The sequence below is a fragment of the Cydia fagiglandana genome, chromosome 22 (assembly GCF_963556715.1).
Source record: "Cydia fagiglandana chromosome 22, ilCydFagi1.1, whole genome shotgun sequence".
NCBI classification, from domain to species: Eukaryota; Metazoa; Arthropoda; class Insecta; order Lepidoptera; family Tortricidae; genus Cydia; species Cydia fagiglandana.
In genome coordinates, this window is record NC_085953.1 from 8,809,527 (window position 1) to 8,833,207 (window position 23,681).

At 39.4% G+C, this 23,681-nt stretch overlaps 1 long non-coding RNA gene across 1 annotated transcript; it reads left to right on the forward strand.

The window, feature by feature from the left end:
* Positions 1-7,919: 7,919 nt before the first annotated feature.
* Positions 7,920-8,337, forward strand: LOC134675538 (uncharacterized). The gene is made up of 2 exons (XR_010099761.1): positions 7,920-8,186; positions 8,230-8,337. It is a non-coding gene; the product is annotated as an uncharacterized LOC134675538 (long non-coding RNA).
* The last annotated feature ends 15,344 nt before the right edge of the window (positions 8,338-23,681 follow it).

Below are 23,681 nucleotides of genomic sequence, written 5' to 3' on the forward strand. Positions count from 1 at the left end.
TCGAGGCGAAAGTGTCTTTGTGTGACGCCCGTGTCTTTGAACGGACCAATCACGGCACGGGACTTCGCTCACCTCGTCCCGCGCACCCCTGCATTTTTGGCATCATCGGTTGCATGGAATAATTGCTTTAAACTCGGTCTAGAGGATTCCTAGTCTATGGTACGATCAGATGGCTAAGTCCGAATTCAAATTTCGGTCGATAGCCGCAATTTCTCAGGCGCTTAACTATAACCTCATCGGCCCCGGATTGCGGATAGGGATCCGTCTTGACCCGTCCCGGGGTCTTTACCCCGGGTACCTTTGTAGTTTGTATAGCTTTCTCGCCTTTTACTGTGGGGTAGATATGCCAAAGATATGAACTATTCATAAAAGACAGGGCACTTAAAACGAAAAATAAATTTAATTAAAAATTAACTTGAGACAAAATTTATGCAACTGACAGGCGTCAAAATGGACTCCAACGCTGTCTGGGACTATTGGCATTAAGACCTTAGTAAAACTTTGACCTCTTCTATTGGTTTTGATTTTTAGAGTTATCTCTGACTTTTTTTGGCTCTGGTTTTCTGCAATTGATTTTTCAGACGCCACGAAGCAAAATCACAGCATCAATTTTAATCATAGTTACCTACCTACTCACTTCTTGCATTACTATTATTATTATTTGTATGTCTTTTCCATATCTCGGGACCATGGGGTCCCGGACCTTTGGGAGGCGTACGTGGGGCCGAAGCCAACAGCGCAGAGGCCCTTTAAGACACTTTAATCTAAAAGCAAGGGATACACATGGCGGATACCATCCCCAAACGCACAATCTGATACATCCGGAGATGGTCCCCGCCAGGTGCAAAGACTATTGCAGTGCAGCACTTTTGTGCTGTGATGGGAACTAAGGTTATAGATTTGAAAGTTGGATGGACTGGATAATGGGCTATGGGAGAGACTAGCGGACACCTGCCGTGACAATCAGTCTCAAAATTGTGTAAGACAGGTGGTGACTCGCCTACTCATTTAGTGGGCCCTACAACGGCCGCACGCACAGTGCGACAATAGGGCAACACTTCGGAGCGGCTGTAAGGTTGTCGAGAGGTGAGTCTGCGGTAAGCAGATCCCGGTGATCCGTTCAGCAGGCCGCCGGCGTTATGACATTTTACACTTCCAACCTGGAGCATAGGTCCCGCTCTTGCGACTCCACTCTGGCCGGCCAGTCAAGTCAAGCACAGAGGCGAGGGCCAGATGAAAGTGCCCTCTGGAATAGGGGTCCGCGGTGTCGCCACTCACCGTCAGCTCGCCACAAGCTGCCCCCGCGGGTTTATTATTATCTTCTTTATTTATTTTTTTCTTCTTAAGTTAGGTTAATTATAATATGGATATAAAAGTAAAATATAAAAACACTTACAAACAATAAAAAAAAAAATTATAAACACATTATAAAAAACCTAACCTAGGGTGCCGCCGGCAGCGGGGCAGGGCCCAAGCTGCCGGTGGTCAGGGCCGCAGAGTGAGGAATCGACGTACCTACTATACGCGCCGTGTCCAAAATTACCGCCTTCTGCATCTGACCCTTGATCCAACCACCTAGCGAGAGTCTCTCTAGGTGTTGGTCGAGACTCTTCGCTATGAGACCGTTCGCTGACACGACTATAGGAACAATGATCGTCGAGTCAACATCCCACATGGCGGTTATCTCGTGAGCTAAGTCTAGGTACTTGCTGGACTTGTCCTTCTCGGCCTTCACAAGATTCTCATCATGGGGGATGGTGACGCTACGTCTTACGTAGGCGAACAACGCGCGAACGCGGCGCGGCGCGGCGCGGCGAAAGCGGCCGCCGCCGCGGCGCGCCGCGCCGCGCCGCCTGACATTCGCGTGCAAATCGCGCCGCACCGCGTTCGCAACGAGATCGCTTACGTAGGACACTTCTATGGGCATCAAAGGATTGATTTCGCCGCGCCGCGCCGCGCCGCGTTCGCGCGTTGTTCGCCTACGTAAGACGTAGCGTGACGTCGACGAGCACGGCCCGGCGCTGCGATCGATCTATCAGCACGATGTCAGGCTTATTGGCTACAATAGTCCTGTCAGTGATGATAGATCGATCCCAATAGAGCGTGGCACGACCATTTTCGAGAACTGGCGCAGGTGAGTACTTGTAGTACGGCACTTCACGGTCCACAAGGCCGTATAGGAGGGCAAGTTGCTGGTGAATAATTCTGGCTACGAGATTATGTCTGTGCAAGTACTCGCCGTTAGCAAGATGAGAACAACCGGAGATAATATGCCTGAGTGACTCTTATTCTTATTATTATTATTTTGTGTCTCCTTTTGGATTTCACGGGCCTATAAATCCCGGTCTTTTGATAGGCTTGCGTGGGGACATAGATCCAACACGTAGAGGCCCCTTGGAGAGCTTTAATGTCATGTAGAACGCCTGCTGGAACCCGTTCACAGGCGCAACAATAGACACCCATGAACCGGTCGCAGCAGGCATTGGGACTATTGTAGAAAAAGTGAACAGTATACCGATCTATGGATTGATGTTTGGGTGGACAATGAGACTGGGCTATTGTAAAAGAGGTCCGGACACCTGCCATAACAATGTTAACACTGTCATCGAGGCAGGTGGTGACTCGCCGCTGACTAGATGGGCCCCTGAAACTGCCGTCACGAAGACGACCAGGAGCAACATCGGTGTGAGCGGCTCAGGGGTGTCGAGAGGTGTGCGCCGCTTTCTACCCAGTGACTGTTAACAGCCACTGTGCCAACTCGCGTCTTATGCATCTTTCACTTCCACCCCTGGAGCATATAGCTCTAGCGACTCCTCTCTGGACGGCCAATGAAGGCAAGCCAGAGCTGAGAGTCCTGCGGGTCCCCTTGGGGTCCACTCCGACCGACGAAGACACGCCGGAGACGGAGACCCTGACCGACTCTCGGGAGCACTCGGGTCCGTGGGGTCGTTACTCCCCAACAGCTCGCCACAAGCTGCCCTGCGGGCTTATTATTATTATTATTATTTGCTTACTGTGGGACTTAGTCAATCTGTGTAAGAATGTCCTATAATATTTATTTATTTATTTATTTATTACTTTTAGGTAATGAAGCCTTGTGAAGGTCAGGTACGGCTACGTTGGTGCGTGAAAAAAAATGTGGCGTTATTCATAAACGTTTGTCAAATCTAACAAACTGTTTATAATCGTTTGTCCCTATCCGTCATTTTGACATTTCTGTTTGTTAGAAAGAGATTAAATTGAATATAAATTTGTAATGGTTCCTCAACACGATGGCCCATCATAGTGGCCAACATGTAGTGAGGGTAGTGGTGTCGGATGGCTTATGGCGCGGAGAATGGCGATGGGATGGTCGCGGTGTCGGTTTTCTGTCCGCACATCAAAGGTAGAGGCGCAGCGCTGGGCCATCATGTAGAGGAGCTATATAAATATAAGAGATTGCTAAAATTTATGAATAAGGGGTTTAGTCATTAGTTCTGGACTGATACTTTACCAGCTATCGCCCGGGAAGAACCTGTTTATGGTGATATGATGCTGTTTACGGTCCATAGGGTGTTTGTGAATGTAGGGTGTGTGACGCGCTGGTGGCCTAGCGGTGAGAGCGTGCGACTTGCAATTTGGAGGTCGCGCGTTCAAACCCCGGCTCGAACCAATGAGTTTTTCGGAACTTATGTACGAAATATCATTTGATATTTACCAATCGCTTTTCGGTGAAGGAAAACATCGTGAGGAAACCGGACTAATCCCAATAAGGCCTAGTTTACCCTCTGGGTTGGAAGGTCAGATGGCATCGCTTTGGTAAAAACTAGTGCCTACGTCAAATCATGGGATTAGTTGTCAAGCGGACCCCAGGCTGTCATGAACCGTGGCGAAATACCGGGATAACGCGAGGAAGAATAGAGGGTGTTTGTGAATGGTGTGTCCATATAATAGAAGTCGTTACATAGGTACAACTGTCTCAGTGTCACGTGACTGATTATTTGTAGTGTGTGGGTGGAACCCGCGTGATCGATGACAGACGGGAAATTGGCCGTCTATGCCCCAAGCTTCCTAATTCAATGTTGAAAATAGACGAAAAGCGACTCTAAGACCGTGAAGTATAGTTCAAAATTGAGTAAGGAACATTAAAAGGGTCGTTGTTCTTAGATAAAAGATATCATTAACCGATGTGAACTTAGATCTGATTTCCATTCAAGTAACAGTTACCTTCTATAGGAAAAAGAACGCGCGGGTTAAGAAAAAATCTTTTTTTTTAACTTGGAAAGTTACAGTGATCTGAAATATGATTACAAGATATTTCAGTTGTTTTCAGTAAGAACGATATTTCAGGGTGTTTTAAGAGGAACTTATTTGTGGTTATTAAGGAAAAATAGGAAACTCTAGACTTAGCACACCTTTAAATTTCTTCAAATTGAATCATTTCGATAAATTCTGCAAAGAAAATGTACAGTTAGTAGCAAAATAGCCAAAGATTGTTCAATATTATTTTCTGCCGCCGGAAAGCGTCAACTTTCGGCCCCGTGCGCTAAACGAGTTTCCAGCTCCGTTGAACAGAAAAATAGTATACATGTCGGCGGCCGATCGTAATATCAGACATATCGTGAAATTCCTAGGCATATCGTGAAACGTGAAAATCTTTGACTCGTTCCCTGAGTCGACGGAGCCCCGCTACGCGGGGCTCCTATTTCTGGGCAGTTTACCCTTCGGGCATCTGAAGCAACCTAACGAATCTATCTTACCTATATATTGGTATAATGACTATCCTAAGTGACTATCCTTAAAACAATACACAGGAACATTACGATCTGCCTGATCTTACGATCGGCCGCCGACATACATACCTCGCCAGTAAATACTTTAATGCCCTACGTAATATACTATTAAACTCTACCTTATTGTTACGCAAATAAGATCGTGTACTGATAATTTTGAACACATCATCCTAACGCTAATTCTGCTTCTTTTGCGGCACAAGCCGCACAAGCAATAAAATAAAATATTAAATGATTACTATTAGCGGAGAGTATTAAAATCATTTTCCCAAGAACTCAAAGGAATAAATTTTTCCACTCCGTGGCATTCAGTCATAAGCCTCGCCGCTTTACATTAAGAAAATAATTCATGCCGAGCCGAATCTCTCCTATTACGCTTATCCTCCCGCAACCAACTTAGCCACATTGCTAGAATAAAATCCCATGCCAAAAATAACTCTCCCCTCCATGAAATAAGCTTTAAAGTCAAATGACAAATTTATTCATGAAACGGCTAAGTTGAACGCGACGGCTGTAACATTATGAGCTCGGGATATTTAATTTAAGGCCGCGAAAACAAATAGCATTTTGGAGTTATTCAATATTGAAGTTGGCAAACACTTGGTACAAAAGCTTACAGATTTGAGTTTGAATGTATGAAAACTGATGGTTCTTAACTGTATAGTTATACAATACAACTTTGTACACAGTTATACAATAAATCTTATCTTACCATCGGAGAAGATATAAGAAAATGAAAAAAAAAATGTTTGCAAGCTATTATCCATTATTATGTATTGATCAAATAAGTAATACAGCATTACAGTATAAAACCAATGCACTGTGAAACTACAAAATAAAAGAAAAGACAAAGAAAAATAATACACATAAAACTGAAATTAACTAAACATTAGATTTGGGCGGCGACGTAACAGCGTGGCTCCGTAGCGTCGTCTGACTCGGCGTAGGGTTCGGCAGGTTGCCCCGGAACCGCCGAAACACCACACCCTTCAGCCAGAACGACTATATACGACTATATCCTGTTATATTATAACATCTCGACTCGCACTTGGCCGGTTTTTCGTATTCCCAGAGCCCAAAATATGAGATAAATTTTGTATTCTGCATTTTTGTTTATTCAAGGGTCAAGGGATCTCCATTAGGTTAATTTAGCATTCAAGGTAACGTAAATCCTCCATCTTCTCCGTCTTTCCGAGTATAATGATTTTCATTAGGGACCTTCCGGTGAAATTTAAAATTATGCGACTCAAAGCGTGTTTAATGCGTTAAATTAATATCTTATCTTATCTTTTTTTAGCGCATGTATGAAAAGCCTAGATTTGCTGCTCGACGAGCCGAGGCAACGTTCCCTAGTAGTACTTAAGTATGTGTTTAAAACCAGAAATTATTCCTCTGATGTAGTTGCTCAGTATGCAATGCCGCCATTACAAAAAAAAATCGTTTCATATGTAAGCTCACGTGGGCTAATATAAGTTGGCCTTGAAATCCCTGACAACCTATTCATACCTGCAGCTCAAGTTAGGCTAGTTTTTATGAAATAATAAACGTGAACACCACTCGAGATGACGCTAATAACGACGCGTTAGCGAATTTAAAAAGTTTGTAATTAGGAAGCAACGAGGGCTGCGTTTAGCATACAAATGCAAAACTCACTCGCGCATTTTATGAATTAAGAGCCAACAGGAGTGGTCATTTCTGCATACAAACATTACAAACGTTCGAGTACATTTCTGTTTCCTCCGTGGGTTTTGATGCTAGAGCAATGATTTTTTCAACACAGATTAATATTATCAATATCTGTGTCGGACCGTTTTGCTTTTTTTGATATTTTTGTTTTTTAAGGCCCTTCAAAAATGGCCAAAATGGCCTAATTAACTATGCCGCAATAAGAGGCGTAGTATTCAAAACTGATATCAATTAGCCAAAAAGCAAAACGGTCCGACACAGATAATTTCATAATCATTTATATTTCCAAATTTGGTTACGATTGGTTAAGTTTTTGAGGAGGAAACAGTCGAGTACAAAACCTCGGTTTTTGAGAATTTTACGCAGGATTTATCGCTTTGTCCTTATCGCACTAGTTTTAGGAGCCGCTTCCGTTAGCGAGACGGGTATATTTACCTAAAATATTTAAAACTCAGCTCCTGTTTCGTCTTAAGGAGTTACAATTCCACAAGCCGGGAAAACTGGCCCAATCGCCCTGCGATATTGAAATGAAATGAAAATGAAAATCTTTATTTCAGGCAACTAGTGGCCCATACATAAATACCTTAAAACTAGCATACATATTATAAAAATATATTTTAAAACTAAACACTACAAATCACATTATGGCTGCGATGCATTACGCAACCTCGCAGTGTCAGGGAGCCGGCCGCGGAATCGCCGAAACTTGACACCCTTCGGCCAAAACTCCATCTTTCTATATTGGTATATTTGGATATTTCTATATTTGGATATTGGTATCTATTATGATGATACCGATTTGAAATGTTTTGATTGTTCACGGCACGTAAGTAATTAATTTGATGCCATAAACGGACGTATTAACCAACTTGCTGCCCGATTCGAACATTAAGATACGTCAATTAATACATCTAGAAACTGTATCAGTGACTAAAGTGACGTTTTTGTTTGAAGAAACGTCACATTTGACACTGATATATCTAATTTATACCGATTCTAGATCTACTAACTTGGTAACGTACTTATCTTAAAATTCGTATCGGGCCGTACGTTGAAGTGTGAAACGTTGATAGCCTAGGTGGGTGACCTTACCTGGTTACTACCTATATAATAGTAACCACATAGTATTAAAATGCCATTTAGCAAAGCAGTGAAGTAATGACAATATTTATCAATGTAACCACATAAGCGCCCTGTTAATCACGAAAATAATCCAATTTAATATGATTCTGTATCTGTATTATAATATAGCTAGTTAAAGACACTTCCTAAACCCTGAATTAAGGTCCATTATGTTTAGCTAATAAACTTATAAATATTTCAAAAAATATGGTGTTGATAAAACAGACAATTTAAGCAACGTTTCAAAATACATTTTTAGGGTTCCATAGCCAAATGGCAAAAAATGGAACCCTTATGGATTCGTCATGTTTTTGTCCGTCTGTCTGTCCTTCCTTTTTCCGAAACTATAAGAACTATACTGTTAAAACTTGGTAAGTAGATGTATTCTGTGAACCGCATTAAGATTTTCACACAAAAATAGAAAAAAAACAATACATTTTGGGGGGTCCCCATACTTAGAACTGAAACTCAAAATTATTATTTTTTTCATCAAACCCATACGTGTGGGGTATCCATGGATAAGTCTTCAAAAATGATATTGAGGTTTCTAAATAATATCATTTTTTTCTAAACTGAATAGTTTGTGCGAGAGACACTTCCAAAGTGGTAAAATGTGTCCCCCCCCCCCCCCTGTAACTTCTAAAATAAGAGAATGATAAAACTAAAAAAAAATATATGATGTACATTGCTATGCAAACTTCCACCGAAAATTGGTTTGAACGAGATCTAGTAAGTAGTTTTTTTAATACGTCATAAACCGTAATCCGCATTTTTTTGTTACTTGCATAAACCCTTCATGGGCGAGTCCGACTCACACTTGCCCGCTTTTTAGTAAATGTCACGCGAACACATCGATCAAGTTCAATATATTCCGTTATTCCCCCCTAAATCGATCGTCTCCTTAATTGCTTCTGTCAAAACTGGCGTGACGCCCCATTTATGTGGGCGTCAAGACGAAACGGGACGGCCGATGCTCCATACAAACGTAGTCCCCATTTTCCTCTCTGGATATTACAACTATTAAAAATATTTTCTCTTCAACCTAGCGTTTTCCTGGCCTTTGCCAGGGTCCGCTTTCCTACTTGCTTTCCTCCACTTTGCGCGATCCTGGGCGTCGTCTCGTGTGGGCCCGTTCACGCTGATATCTGCTTTCACGACATTAAGTAAGCCATCGCTTTTTTAGTCTGCCTTGGGGTCGGGGGCCGTCAAGGGCTAGGTTAAGGCATATGTTTCCTACGTAGTCAGGTGGCCTGCGAGAATATTTTAACACAATTGTATGTAGGTATTTTAATCCTATGCCTGACTGTTTGATTTTTTTCGATTTATTCCATTATTATAAGAGTGAGTTAGGAGCATTTAAAAATTTGTGTGTAGGTAACCTATATTTCGCTTCTAACTTTTATAATAATTCGAAAACGACAAAAATCAAACCGTCGGGCATATAGCTATGACTAAAATACATAAAAATCTGTAAAAATATTTTCCATAATGTCATTACACAGGGAGGAAAATGAGGACTACTTTTGTATGGAGAATTAGTCTTCCCCTTTCCTCTTAATGAGGTTTCTTTTACGTACATACAAAATACAAATGGTCATTAAATTACATAAAATGCGTCACAATCAGCCAGTGTCTAGCGTTCAATATCTTTTTTGTAATGGATGTCATGTCATTATTGAATAATATGATATGTAATGTTTATGCTTCATTCATTTCATTCAACCATATGGAAACTACACTGTCCATTTGGGATTTAAAGGAGACCCTAGAAATACATTAAAATTTTAAAAAACCCCCTACCCAAAAAGTCAATTTTTATGCCAAACCTTACATCATTTTGAAAAAGAGCTGATACTCCTCAAACTACTGAATCGATTTTTATGAAACATAGGTACCTAAGAATAACTGCAAAAAAACTCGCATTCACTTTAAAAACCGCGTCGAAGTCCGCCCATCCGTTAGCTATAATGCCACACGGCTCGATTCGGAAAATGAATTAGAGATTCATTAGATATAAAGTAGTAAAGATATGTGACGTTCTACAGCAAAAGGTACCTTATGGCGGCTGGTGCGGCGATTCGGGAAATGAATTAGAGATTCACTAGGTAATGAAATAGTAAAGTAATGTGACGTTCCGCGGCAAAAGGTACCTTATGGCGCCTGGCGCTTACGTCGCATAACGCCGCAATAATATTGGAGCGACGTTAAAATAATAGCGTAAGCTTCAACCGCCATAAGGTACCTTTACCCATGGGACGTCACATATCTTTACTATATCGTATCTAGCTAATCTCTAATTCATTTCCCTAATCGCGCCGAGAGACAGACAAACAGGCGTATTCGGGAAACGAGATAATTGCAAGATTAGAGACGAACTAGAGATTTTTGGGATCTACATTAGATATCGACTAGACGTGACTTGGAGATCTAAGTCATAACTTGTGGAAATCGTTCAAGAGGACGTCCAGAATCGCGGAAACGTCAAATTTGACATATCTACCTTACAAATATCTTTAAATTATCCATATCGTAACTTCTTGATGTCTAATAGATATCTAATTCATTTTCCGAATCGAGCGTCAAACATATAACAACCCTCTTTTTGCGTCGGGGGTTAAAAAACCAGGAAGTTGAGAACTCAAAGCATAAGATCCCAAACTAAACAAGTTGAAGTAAAGTAGAGAGTATTCGGGCTGTTTGCTTCATCAATCATTTGGGCCACTTGTTCATAATTGCTTTTTCATAGGAAACGGGTTCGTAGTAAGTATTTTCCTTAATCCGATGAGCGAGAGACTTATTATAGAAAATTATAAATTTCAACGTTAAATTTTATCAAGCGATAAAAAATTATGTCAATACAATAATTTTCAATACAATATGATCATAAAACTACTAACTAATCTAGCTTACTGACTAACTTATACTAAAACTAAACTAAACCACGGATTAAATATAAAAAACCAAAAAATTATTGAAGAAAAGATTTTTTTTGAGAAAATTATTGTACAGATGAACGTTTAGGGTTTCTTTCTATATACGGTGTAACATGAGGAAACCGAATAATTTTAACAGCGTATCATATTTAGAGACAAAAATGTCCTATAAACTTTTTCGAAATTCGCCTAGTTTCAGAGATAATATTAATAAAAAAAAAACAAGTTTTTATTGTTAGATAGTGTAAAAGGCCTTTTTGATGGTGATGTTGCTGCTATGGGACGTAGTCTAAATATTCTTATTGATAGATGTCAAAAAGTGACAAGTAACACTTTGCAAAAAGTACGTTTTACGAAAAAAAAATGTAAAAATCAATTTTAAGTGACAAGTTTACCAATAACATTTATTTTTTATGTACAAATTCATTCAAAACATTGAAAAAAAAAAACAAAAAAAATTTTTTTTGGCGAAATTGACCTAAACTCATTCTTCTTTTGACCTCAGAAATGCGTGGTTAAAATTATTCGGTTTCCTCATGTTACACCGTGTATATAAACTAGTGGCTCTGTGAGCTGTAGACTTCGTGTTAAGCATAAACAATTTAAAAGTAAAAAATACTTATAGTTCGTTTTTTTAGCATTAGAGAAAAGGTAAACAATCTTAATGTGTCTTTTAATTGAAAAATACGTTTTAAAAATAAGTCACGGCAAATATGTAACAACTATGAATCTAATACGATCATTTATATTCTTCTGCTTTCATAAGTACTAGTTACTGATTTTTAAAAAGCGTTTTTCAATTAAAAGACATTTCAGGATCGCTTACCTTCTTTCTAATGCTAAAAAACGAACTATAGTTTGTTGAGTCGCTATAACACTGAACTCACAATAGTCTTAAGCGTCATAAACGCTATTGGCGCTTAATTCATTTATGCCTAATTCCGTATTTTGAAAAATTTCCAAACCCTAGATCGACCGAAAAAATCTATTTATAATCACAGAATCTAGTCACAAAATTTCAGGAGAATCGGTTGAAAATTGCGACCTGTAAAGGAGAACATCCGGCATTTTGCTTTAGAATAAAACCTTCGCCAACGTTTCGGTCTCAAAAACAAGATCAACATGCTGCATAGTACAGTCAGCTTTAAATAGATCGTGACTACCAAAGTAGGCAATACATCGAATTTATAAAATAAAAAAATTACCTATTTATTTTCAGATTCCTCAGATCCATAGATTGTTAGTTACAGGACACTTATAAAACTACATTAGTAAACTTAAAACTTGAAAATACTTATTTTATAGGTCGTAAGACATGAAGGTCGGTATATCCGCGGAGCGAGTGGAACGATAAACTAGAAACGAGTGGGCGAGCGGCGAGAAGCGAGTGTTAGCTCCAATAGTTTTGTCGCTCAGCTATAGGCGAGTGTTCGAATGCGACGGGCTATTACTCGCGTCACTCGCTCGGGCGGAGCAGCGTAGCCGAACACGCAGACTGATTGGTCTCGCAGCTTGAGTTCTAACTACGAAGCGAGCATCGCCAAGCGAGTACCGCTGAGCTAGTTTTATCTTATCGCGGCGACGAACTAGTAGAGCGAGTGTTCTCGCCGGCAGTGTGAACAGCCAGCGATGAACTATTAATATATGTGTCTCTTTTACTAACACAGGATCCTAATCTTTTGTTCGTTTCTTGGGCGAGAAAATCGCCGATAGTTAATCGCTTACTCGCTCTTGGTGGGACAAGTGCCTCGGATGCTAGATTTGAGCTCTCCCTCATCCGCATCACCACAATAACACACAACAATTATTGTTGTTGGTTTATTGTTTAGGTTTAATTGTTGTTATTGATGTGTTACGATTACGATATCGTATTTGGCCACTTTGGCCGTCACTATTGAGCGACTTTTTTATAGCTTTTTCATTGGAAACGAGCTTTGCAATATTTTCCCAGAATAAGCTTATCCATCTCTCATCTCAGATTGTCAGGTAATGTCGGAGTTCAAGAAAATGTTTCTCTTCCAAGCTTTAAAACTTCAATATTAGCGCCGCAATATTTTTAGCACAAGAAAAAATTTCTACGCAATTTTACCACACATTTATTAGAACGGAACTAGAGAGATTAGGACGGAAAATTACACCACTTTGAAACTGCCTTCATATTTATTACTATAGGTTACCTTCCAAAATTTAACCATAAGTCAGCGCCTGACGTCACAGCGATGGAAAATTCCAGATACCGGTGGCATTGTTATGGCGCGGGCACGCCAGGCATTCAGGATTTTATTCCAATCGGAAACGGCCGAGTCGAACAACTAGAGGAACCAGTATTCGGGATACGATGTACCTGCAAATAAGTAGTACCATCAAATTACTAGACCTTACAGTTTTTATTTAATATACAATAATAACACTCGATGACAATAGAAATTAATAAAAAAAACTATAAATTAACTTAGAATTAAAAATTAATAATAAATTAGTACCTACCTAGTATATTTACAGTCTAAAAACTTAACCCAATCATAACAGAAATGCGCCGTCTAAAAGTTCGGCCTGCGGCAAGGACCCCATTACGCTGGCGGCGTTACCTCTCTGTACCGCTAGGGCGATACGCTGGGAGAGGTACGCGCCAGCCCTACGGTCCCCTGTGGAGTCAACCAGCCGCGCCGACAAAGCCTTCATGTCGGATGACCAAGGTCCCAGAGTCTCAACTGCGAGCGCCGCAAACTCATAATAGTTAACTAACGTCGAGTATTTGCGGCGCTTGAGAATCTGGGCCTGGTCAGCCGCAGCGCCAGCCTGGATGCGGGTCGCCCCGATGTGGGACTGTGCAAGGGTGTCAACGCACGTCGCGTCCCACACCAGGGCTCTTCCTAATTTCCACGGCACTGGGATAAAAAAATGTCCCAGAGTTTTTTTCCTATTGTGTTACCATTTCCCCATATGCTTTGTATGGATACCGCGGTCTCCTTTTTGTTACCTAACAAAAAGGAAAGTTTGAAAAATGTATGGAAATTTTAGGATACTTTTTTTCTCCTATAAGGATGAAAACGGCTCGCGATCCTGACTAGAAATAACACAAACGTGGCAAATAAGGTCACAATATATAAAAATGCCAAAAAATAAAAGAAACGCTCAATAAGATAAAACAAAAACAATTAGTTGTTACGGACCCTGAGCTCATGTTACACTGGCGACCAAAAACTTTACTCACCCTGGCTTATATGTATAATCAAAGTGAATAGCATTAGTCAGGTATGCCAGGCGCAACCCGGATGATATTTATCGGGGGATCGATTAGGGCCTGAATGTTTACCTCTAGTCCTTCTGAATTTATCATCAATGAAAATTTGGTATATTCTGACTAAATATGTACATATTTATTTATAGGTACGATACGAAAAAAGCTACATTTTTGAGAAAAAAAAGAATGGATAAATTCTTTGCCTCGGGCGAGATTTGACCTCGCGGGTCATGGACACCAGTCCGCTGATCCACTAACTGGGGGTTTCTATAGGGCAGCAGTTCCCCTGACATGTCAGAATTTTTTGGTCCAATGTCCTGATATGTCCGCAATCGTGACATTGGACCAAAAATCCTGATTTTTGGTCCTATGTCAGGATTGTGGGGGAACTTAGCGAGTTTCAGGATTTCTTAGAAACCTCAATTAACCACTAGAAGCTAGTGAAAAGTTTGGAATTGGGCAGAGGAAAGGAAAGGTTAATATGTACAACTAAAGCATCATAGCAGCGAGAGTTTTGGGGCTAGTGGTTGAAAAGTTAATGTTTCTACGCCGTGTTTTTATTGAATTCCGTTAATTTCGGGTATGGTGAAGTACGTTTAAGAGAACTAAATGGCATAGTTTATTCACAAACAAAAAATATTTTTTGCTTTTTTTGTAAAAAAAAAATAATTTTAAAAAGTAATTAAATGTAGCATATAGCGTTGTTGTAGCACGGGCATTACATTTAACTCAACCAAACAATTGAAATCTGTGACATATCAATGTTATTTCAAACATCGATCGACCGAGATTGTACTTAAGTTTAGTAGCAAATGTATGAACTCATTCTAAACACTAATTAATATGTAAACCGGCCCTAAGGCAAGTGTATACGCTTGTAGAGGCGTTATAGGAAAAAAAAAATTGATTATCTCCGAAATGGAGTTAATTAGAATATCGGTATCTTTGAGAAAGTTACTTGATTTAAGCTCAGGAATGCACCCTTGAAATTAACTGAAATAAAAAAAAACACGGTGTATAATGTAAAGAGCCGCTTATTAAAGATACAGATAGTTGATTCAAGTAGGCATATTACAATGCGCTTATGAACTTCAAATAAAGCTACACCGGCTCCAACCCTACACCTCTGCCTCTAGAAGATTTAACAGAAGAGAAGGTTTATTTATAACAAAAACCTCCAAAATTAAACACTAAATAAATATTTCAACGTTTGACTAAATTAATGTAATATGGAAAGGTCCACTCAGCTCTTTAACTTCTCTGTTTATTGAATTTCGCAGTAATTAAATAATAGTAGTTTGTTTTGGACTAAAATTGAGAACTTTGAAATGTAATTAAATAGTTTTACGGTTAAAATTTGTTGTAATATAATTCTTACTCTTGTTGTCCTCCTGTCTGACCTCAAGTCTGTTGTTGTTGTTGTTGGGAATAAGTAGGTAGAGTTACGGCTCCGCCACGACATTGAGCGACGGCGGCAGCGATAACCATAAGTTGGAGCAAGACACAGCGATCGGGCCTTTCGTTCCCACCCGTGGTTGTCGCTGCCGCCGTAGCCAGTTGCTCAATGTCGTGGCCGAGCCTTTAGACCAAGCTAAGCTGGCAGTGATTTAGTCCAGACTGCGCAAGCGGAACTTCTATGAAATTATGACATTTAATTAACACTTGCACAGCCTGGCTATCAACATTGCTGCCGGCTTAGCTTGGTCTAACTCTAATACTCGGGAAATCCCTACTACCTTTATAATACTACATACTTAGTATTAAGTAAATAAAATACCTATATACATCTTATAATACAGTAAAATTATACATTTTGCGCTTGCGTCAAATCTGGTAGTTCTGATTTTTTGCAGGCATGTTTATTGATGTTGGCCCAATGAATAATCCAACTTTGTGACCTCGAGCGCCGAACGCAACTTTGTCAAAATTCGAATAAACCGCAATCTTTTTTAGGTTTGGGCGATTATAACCCTAAAGTACTAGTTTTTGATAGTAACTTCCTAGGGCGTTTTTAAAGTAGACTAAATTTGCTACAATAAGACACTAGAATTGTCTGCAGCGTGACGTCAGTGGAACGTCACATATCTTTACTATTTCATATCTAGTGAGTGTCTAAATCATTTCCCGAATCGACTCTATAGGCTTTAGTCAAGAATCTGTGTTTCAGGGTAAGGTTCTATGTAAGGATGACAGATTTCCGTCCTTTTTACCATAAAAAACTGGTTGTCAGTAAAGTTGGTTTAAGGACGATATTTTTTGATAGGAACGTCATAAGAAAACGTGGCCGTAACGTTACCATGGAGATTTGTCCACAACGTTACCATGGAGATCTGTCCACAACGTAACACTTTTCAAAAGAACTTTCGGCCCGATTCGAACTTTAAGATACATAAATTAATAGATCTTGAAACGATGTGTATTAGATATGTGGGTTAGATACGACGCTTTTGACACTGACACATGTAATCCCGGGAACCTTTTTGCCTATCCTTCCTGCGTTTTATTCAAATAAAATGCAACGCAACTACCCTCACAGGAAGTTACACCGGGTGTGGCCTGTGTAAACAACCTCGGAAATAACCAACACCATGTAGTTTATAAAAGTAAACATATTTCACTGCTGTTATTTAAATTACAAAACAACAACTTAACGGATAAGATAACTCCACTTATTTTATGATCAGACGTCCGTTCGGTTCCGTCGCCCGGCCAAGAATGTCCCTGTGCGCCAAGTCACCTCCCTCCCGTTTGCCGACGTCGGACATGACGTCACCAGAATAGTCAATGTACCTACTAATTAATGTTAAATTCTTTTCTAAATATAATAAAACCTTACACTCGACCATCCTGATGACGTGCATGTCCCCAGGCACGTATCTGGTGAAACCAAAACCTTACACTCGGCGAGCAAGGACATTCCAGACCTAGAAAACAGTTTTATATTTAAGATAATATTCTAGAAAACTATATAAATTATCAAACAATCTATGTAAACATAAATTCATGATTCTATTATTCGTATCTCACCAATTGTAACGAATATAAAACTAGTATCTATAGCAATCTATAGTTCCAAATTTACATATCCAATGGATCTTCTTGATTAAGTATAAGTATCTATTTTAATATCAATTTGCCTTTTATATTATTAACATTATGCTCAAGTAATTCTCCATTGAAATACTAAATATATTATTAATGATTTCTCATTAATTCGAGTAGAGATATATTTATTTAACTCTTTATCATGGAAACTATTTATATAACCAATAATCCAGTAAAATCATAACTAAAAAGCCTTGAAACCAATTATCCTTGTAGCCTTATAACCAATTATCCTTGTAGCCTTATAACCAAATATCCTTATAACCTTGTAACCAAATAACCTTGTAACCAAATATCCTTGTAACCAAATAACCTTGTAACCTTGTAACCAAATATCCTTGTAACCTTGTAACCAAATATCCTTGTAACCAAATATGCAATCGAGCATATATCCAAATTCATTCATCTCGTTCCAGGCCAAGCTAAGCACGCCAACCATTTCCGCGTCTTCTAGCACTCGACCTGAAACGAGACAAAACAAAATACATTTGCGATATCTAGTTTTCTGAATTGTCTACCTCCTCTATGTAAGAAACATCGTTATCGCTTTCATTATCGCTATCGATTTCTAGTGAGGCTATATGGATCCACGGACGCATTCTGTCCGCAGCCACTGTAGTTTTTCGTTTATTCTTCATCCCTTCATATCCAGAAATAGGAGCAACCTTATAACGATCGTTACCTAGTACCTTAACGACTTTAAAAGGGCCCTCGTATGAAGGCATAAGTTTGGTACTCTTGCCATTGTTTTGGAATGCAACTTTAGTAATTTTTACGAAATCACCATTCTTATAAGAACGCGCAGGGCGCCTACCTTGGTCATAACGTAATTTTTGAGCGTCTTGAGCCTCGTCAATCCTATCCTTAACCTCGCTGCGAATAGACGTTAGGGACGATTTATTTTGTGCCTTATCTGAAACTTGATTTAACAGAGGATTATATTCGCTTGTCATTTCAACCCCAAACATAACTTCAGCTGGTGCCCTACCGATCGTCTTCTGCAGTGTGTTGTTTAGTCCCCACTGAATTTTCCCTAATTCCCTGTCCCATTCTCTCTCATCCGTCCCAAGGCCCTGAGCTGTCAGCGAGTCGAGGATCGTTCTATTGTATCGCTCGACTTGGCCATTTGCTCTCGGGCTGGCCATTGCGTTCAGAACATGTTTGATGCCTCTGTCTAAACAAAACCTTCTAAACGCATGGGAAGTGAAACATGACCCACGATCACTAATGATTCGATCAGGCACCCGGAAAGTGTCGAATATATCCTGCAATACTCTTATTACGTTCTGAGTTTTCGTGTTTTTGACCGGTTTTATATACAAATACAAATACAAATATCTTTATTCAGTAATAAAGAACACAATTTTGGCTTACATTTTAGTTCACAACTATAATAATAGTTTAATAACCTTAGCCGCTAAGTGCAAAGATAATAATGACATAGATACCGCACAGTTCAGTGACCAACCCTAACCCCTAAGTCGTTAGAATAAGGTCTACAATTGGTCAGTTAACTGCACTAGTATTAAAGATTACAATAAAATATATAACATTTTATGATTTTTATGAATGAAGTAAGCTACATCTGTTCCCCGTACTAGTATGAAACTGTATCACGGTGGAAACAGGATTCGCCATCCTCTATTTTGAATATTTTAACAGTCAATAATTAGCATCATTTATTTTATCAGTCTAGTTAAATAAATGCATGTTACCCGTGCACGTGGGTCGCTTGACAAAAAAACCGCATTCCGATGTAGTTGCAGTCCTAAGTGTAAACATGTAGTATATGCAAAAGAAACACATTAATCTTAAATTACTTAAATATATGTAAGGATGCATTTTAGGTTTGTTTTTATGTATATAGGCATAGTGATTTGTTAGTTAGTATTATAACAATATATATTTTGCCCTTTTTTTTTAATACTTTTACAACTTTTAGATTGGTGTGATAAGACGATTATTATATAACTTTAATTAGATACTATACTTACTCAATTCTATAGGTAGTTATGTAGGTACATAATTATGTACGTGAAAACTAATACTTATATTTAGGTATATGAAACTTATGTAATAGCTTTATTTGATGTGTCAAGTTGTACATATTCAGCTATGATATTTACTTAAATCTATAGGTGTGTGTTAGCGTTGTTGAGTGTGAGTGGGTAAGTGTCTATAGGTGTGTGTTTATTATGTAAGTAATAATATGTGTGTAAGCCATTTACTCATTTTATTAAACATTCAGTGCTGTCGTAGCTCAGCATTTTTAAGTATTCTTCTAATTTCGACTTACAAGAATATGATGTAAGTTTTCTTAGGGTTATAGTTTTACTAATTTTGTTATAGACTACTGGGCCCAAAACCATAGAGAATCGTTTGGCAAACTTAGTACTATGTTTCGGAATGGAGTATACAATATCGTTTCTTCGTCTTGAATCGAGGAAGTCAGGTGAAGTTTTGTGCTGTATGAGGATCAATTGCTTAATAAATAGTTGTCTGACAGTTAGTACCGAAATTTCACTGTACAAGCTTGTAGTTGAATAACGATAGTTTTTAAAGGTCATGACTTTGAGTACAATCCTTTGGGCTCTTTCAAGTTTTAGTAGTGATGTTTTGGCGGCACCTCCCCAAATATTTATGCAGTAACTTGTAATTGATTGGCACAACGCGTAATAGATAGAAAGTAATAGTTTTGTGTCACAAACATGTCGTAATGTTTTAAAAATGTAGGTCAGTTTTCGTACTCTTCCCGTAAGACTGCTAATATGTTCTTGCCAGTTGAGGTGTTTATCCACCTGAACTCCCAAATACCTAATAGATGCCGCTTCAGTGATTAAGGGACAATTACAGTTAGTGCGATTTTGGCATGTGTGGGCTTTAATTATAAAAGTGTCTTCTGATGGTCGGTTTTTATTTCTAACACTAAAGTTTATGAATTTAGTTTTAGATAAGTTAAGTGTTAATAAATTAGTACCTAACCATTCTATAACCATATTAAATCCCTCTTGAGCTATAGTATTAACATCTGACCAGGAGTTTCCATGGAAAAGCAGTACAGTGTCATCAGCAAACGTTATCACTTGAGCGTTCTTGAGTACCATTCTACAAAGATCATCTATATAGATTAGAAAAAGCGTTGGCCCAAGTACACTGCCTTGTGGCACGCCGTAGTTGATATTTTCTTCTACACTGTAGTGATCTCCCACCCTTACTGCCTGTTTTCTGTTTGTAAGGTAGTCCTGTAGAAGGAGTAAAGGTAAACCTCTTATTCCTGCATTTTCTAGCTTTTTTATCAATATTGGGACAGACACAGTATCAAAAGCTTTTTTTAAATCAAGGAATATACCTAGTGCTTTTTTGCTTTTATCAAGTTTATCAACAAGGAAGTTAGTTAATTGTGATACTGCGTCATGAGTCGATTTACGTTCTCTAAATCCATACTGATTATTACTTAAAAGATGGTTTTTTTCCAGAAAACATTTTAACTTTTTATTAATTATTTTTTCTATAACCTTGGCTAGTGTAGGTAATAGTGATATTGGTCGGTAATTAGCAATCGAGTTTCTGTCTCCAGATTTATAAATAGGTGTAATGACAGATTTTTTTAAAGCATCTGGAAATTTGCCATTATTAATACAAAGGTTGCAAATCTTGGTGATTGGAAAAGCTACCACATCAAGAGCGAGCTTTAGGAAATATGATGAAATACCATCCCAGCCAGATGAGTGACTAGTTTTAAGTGATAGAATTGTGGCCCTTACTTCCTGCTCGTCTGTCGGTAATATAGTCATAGAATTCAAGGGGGTTACAACAGAGTTAATGTTTTTAACTCGTTCAGCTTCAGTTAGGTTTGAGTCACTGATCACACTATCTGCCAAATGTTTACCTATATTCACAAAATATGTATTTACGTTGTTAAGCGATTCTCGAGGGGATGATTTTAATGTAAGAAGAGGGCTCTCATTATCAGTAGTGTTGGTAAAATTACAGATTTGTTTTATTATGTACCATTGCTTTTTTAAATTAGTTTGATGTTCCTTAATTAATGCTCTCTGATGGGCTCGCTTTACCTCATTGAGCATACGGTTGCAAGTATTTCTGTATCGTTTATACGTTATTTTGATAATATTATTGTTAGGGTCACGCTTTAGATTTTGGTGAAGTTTGTCTCGGTGCTTGAGACAACGTATGATACCTGGTGTAATCCAGGGTTTTATGTTTCGTTTTCTATGTGAGATTTTTATTGTTTTTGTATGTCTTTTTAGATAGATAAATAAGAACTTCGTAAATGCATCTACTACGGCTAATATGTGAGTGTGTCCTGTCTTTGATCTAACGAAGGGCCCAAGATGGTCTATATGCAGCGTATGAAATGGTTTTTCGATCTTTTCTATGGGATGTAAAAGGCCTTCCTTTGCGTGTGTACCCTTTTTGGCATACGCGCACTCAATGCAAGCTCCTACATATTTCTTTATAAACTTTTTCATCTTTGCAAACCAGTAATTTCTTTTAACTCTATCTAGTGTTTTTTCAAAACCTACGTGACCTATATCATCATGATTACGCTTACATATTTGCCATCTTGCGCCCTTCGGCACTACCCACCTCAAACATTCTTTATCACCGCCTATGCATCTAAATACTTTATTGTCGCGTAAAACGTAATTCGATTTAATGTACTCCACGCCTTTGGGGTCTAGATTGCTACTAATAATATCGCGGATGCGGGACAGTTCCGAATCACCCATTTGTAGCGTAAGAAGCCAGTCATCATCGCAAATTGTCATGACAGAAGGGTATTGCTCGGGACATTCGGTATCTAAATCAGTAATGGGATTTCTAGATAGCGCATCGACGTGTGCCATTTTAGTTCCTGCCCTATATTCTACCGTGCACTGAAATTCTTGCAGTGCTAACCACCACCTGGCGATCCTAGGTATAAGATCGCGTTTTTCAAAGGTGGAGCGGAGGGCACTACAATCGGTGACTACCTTAAATGGTTTACCTAATAAGTACACTCTCAGTTTTTTGAGCGAGCATATCACGGCTAATGTCTCCAATTCATAGGAGTGGAAGTTCCTCTCCTCCGGAGTAGTTTGGCGACTGTAATACGCCACAGGATGAAAGGAACCCCCACTCCCCGCGGGTCGTTGTAGGAGAATTCCGCCTACGCCTAACCTAGTCGCATCCGTGTGCAGTTCGGTCTCTGCAGTAGGATCATAGATCGCTAGTACAGGTCTATCGACTAGCTTTTCTTTCAAGTTTTTAAACGACTCTTCTTGGTCGTTTCCCCACTCCCAAATGGCATTCTTTTTTAGTAGTTTTGTTATAGGTTGGGCTAACTGAGCAAAGCCTTGTATAAATTTTCTAAAATAACTCACGAGCCCAAGAAATTGTCTAGCATTATGCACATTTTCGGGTCGTGGGAAATCGACCACACTTTGAATTTTTGTCTTTCCCGGCCGCATTCCTGCCGAACTGATCTCGAACCCTAAGTAATTGATTTCGTTTTGTAGGAAACTGCATTTCGATAAGTTAAGCTTCAGATTAGCCCTTTTGAGCGACAAAAGGACTTCTTCTAACCTACTTAAACATTCCGCGGAAGTATTACCAAAAATTAACAGGTCGTCAATATATACGGTAGCTTTATCGAATCTGGCCGGTCCCAGCACACGGTTCATCATACGTTGGAACACCGCTGGCGCGTTCGCCAGGCCGAACGGCATACGATTATATTCGTATTGGCCATCCGGCGTGACGAACGCTGTCAAATGCTTACTACCTTCTGCGATTGGTACTTGATAGTACCCGGACATCAAATCCAACGTGATGAACCACGACTGGCCGGCCAGACGAGCGATCTCGTCTTCTATCACCGGTATTGGGTAGCGTTCCTTAACAGTTATCGAATTAAGTAATCTGTAATCGACGCAAAGTCTGACTCCGCCATCATTCTTTCGGACGAGTATAATAGGACTAGCGTAATTAGATACGGATTCTCTGATTATACCGGCTTGTAACATCTCATCTATCATCGCACGGACCTTCTCACGCTCATGATGTGACAATCTGTAGGGTCTATATACGACCGGCCGCTCACTGTTTAACTCTATATTCATTTCGGTCGTATTAGTGCAACCTAGGCTGGACAAGTTAGAAGCAAAGCAATCTCTGTAACGATTGAGAAGTTTAATGAGCTTGTTTTTATCATCTTCGGTAACATTTTTACCTAGGTGAAGTTGTTTCTCATCAAACGGTGATGACGCGACTTCCTCTACAGTTATCTCATTTTTGTACTGACATATATACTGTTGCACCTATATCCGACAGTCTATACACCGCCTCTACACGTTCTGCTCGCGCAAACACAAAGTTTTCTTGTAGGTGGCAAGACGACGCACAGGGCATGACCATTACAAAAAGGTTACCCTGCTTCACCTCATAAACCCCGCCACAAACTACATACTGATCTCGAGGTTTCCCTACCACTTTTGTATTTAACACAACGTTACCACTAAACTCTGTCCCAGTGGCGGCTCTTACGCTAGCTACCCCATATATCTTATTACGTGCTACAATTCTTACTCTCTCTAACTTTTCATCAACACAACATTTGCTTGTAAGTTAGGAAGCTCTGTACCTATGTGTAAAAATTGCAACCTATTTGCATCTTTGTAAACCACAATATGTGGTTGCTCAGAGTAAGTCTGACCTATGAGCATCTCCTTCTCAAGAAGTCTATCATTAACTACCCTACACATAACGGTGGCGGACACGCCATCAATAGTTATTGACAACTCTACCGATCCTAAAGAC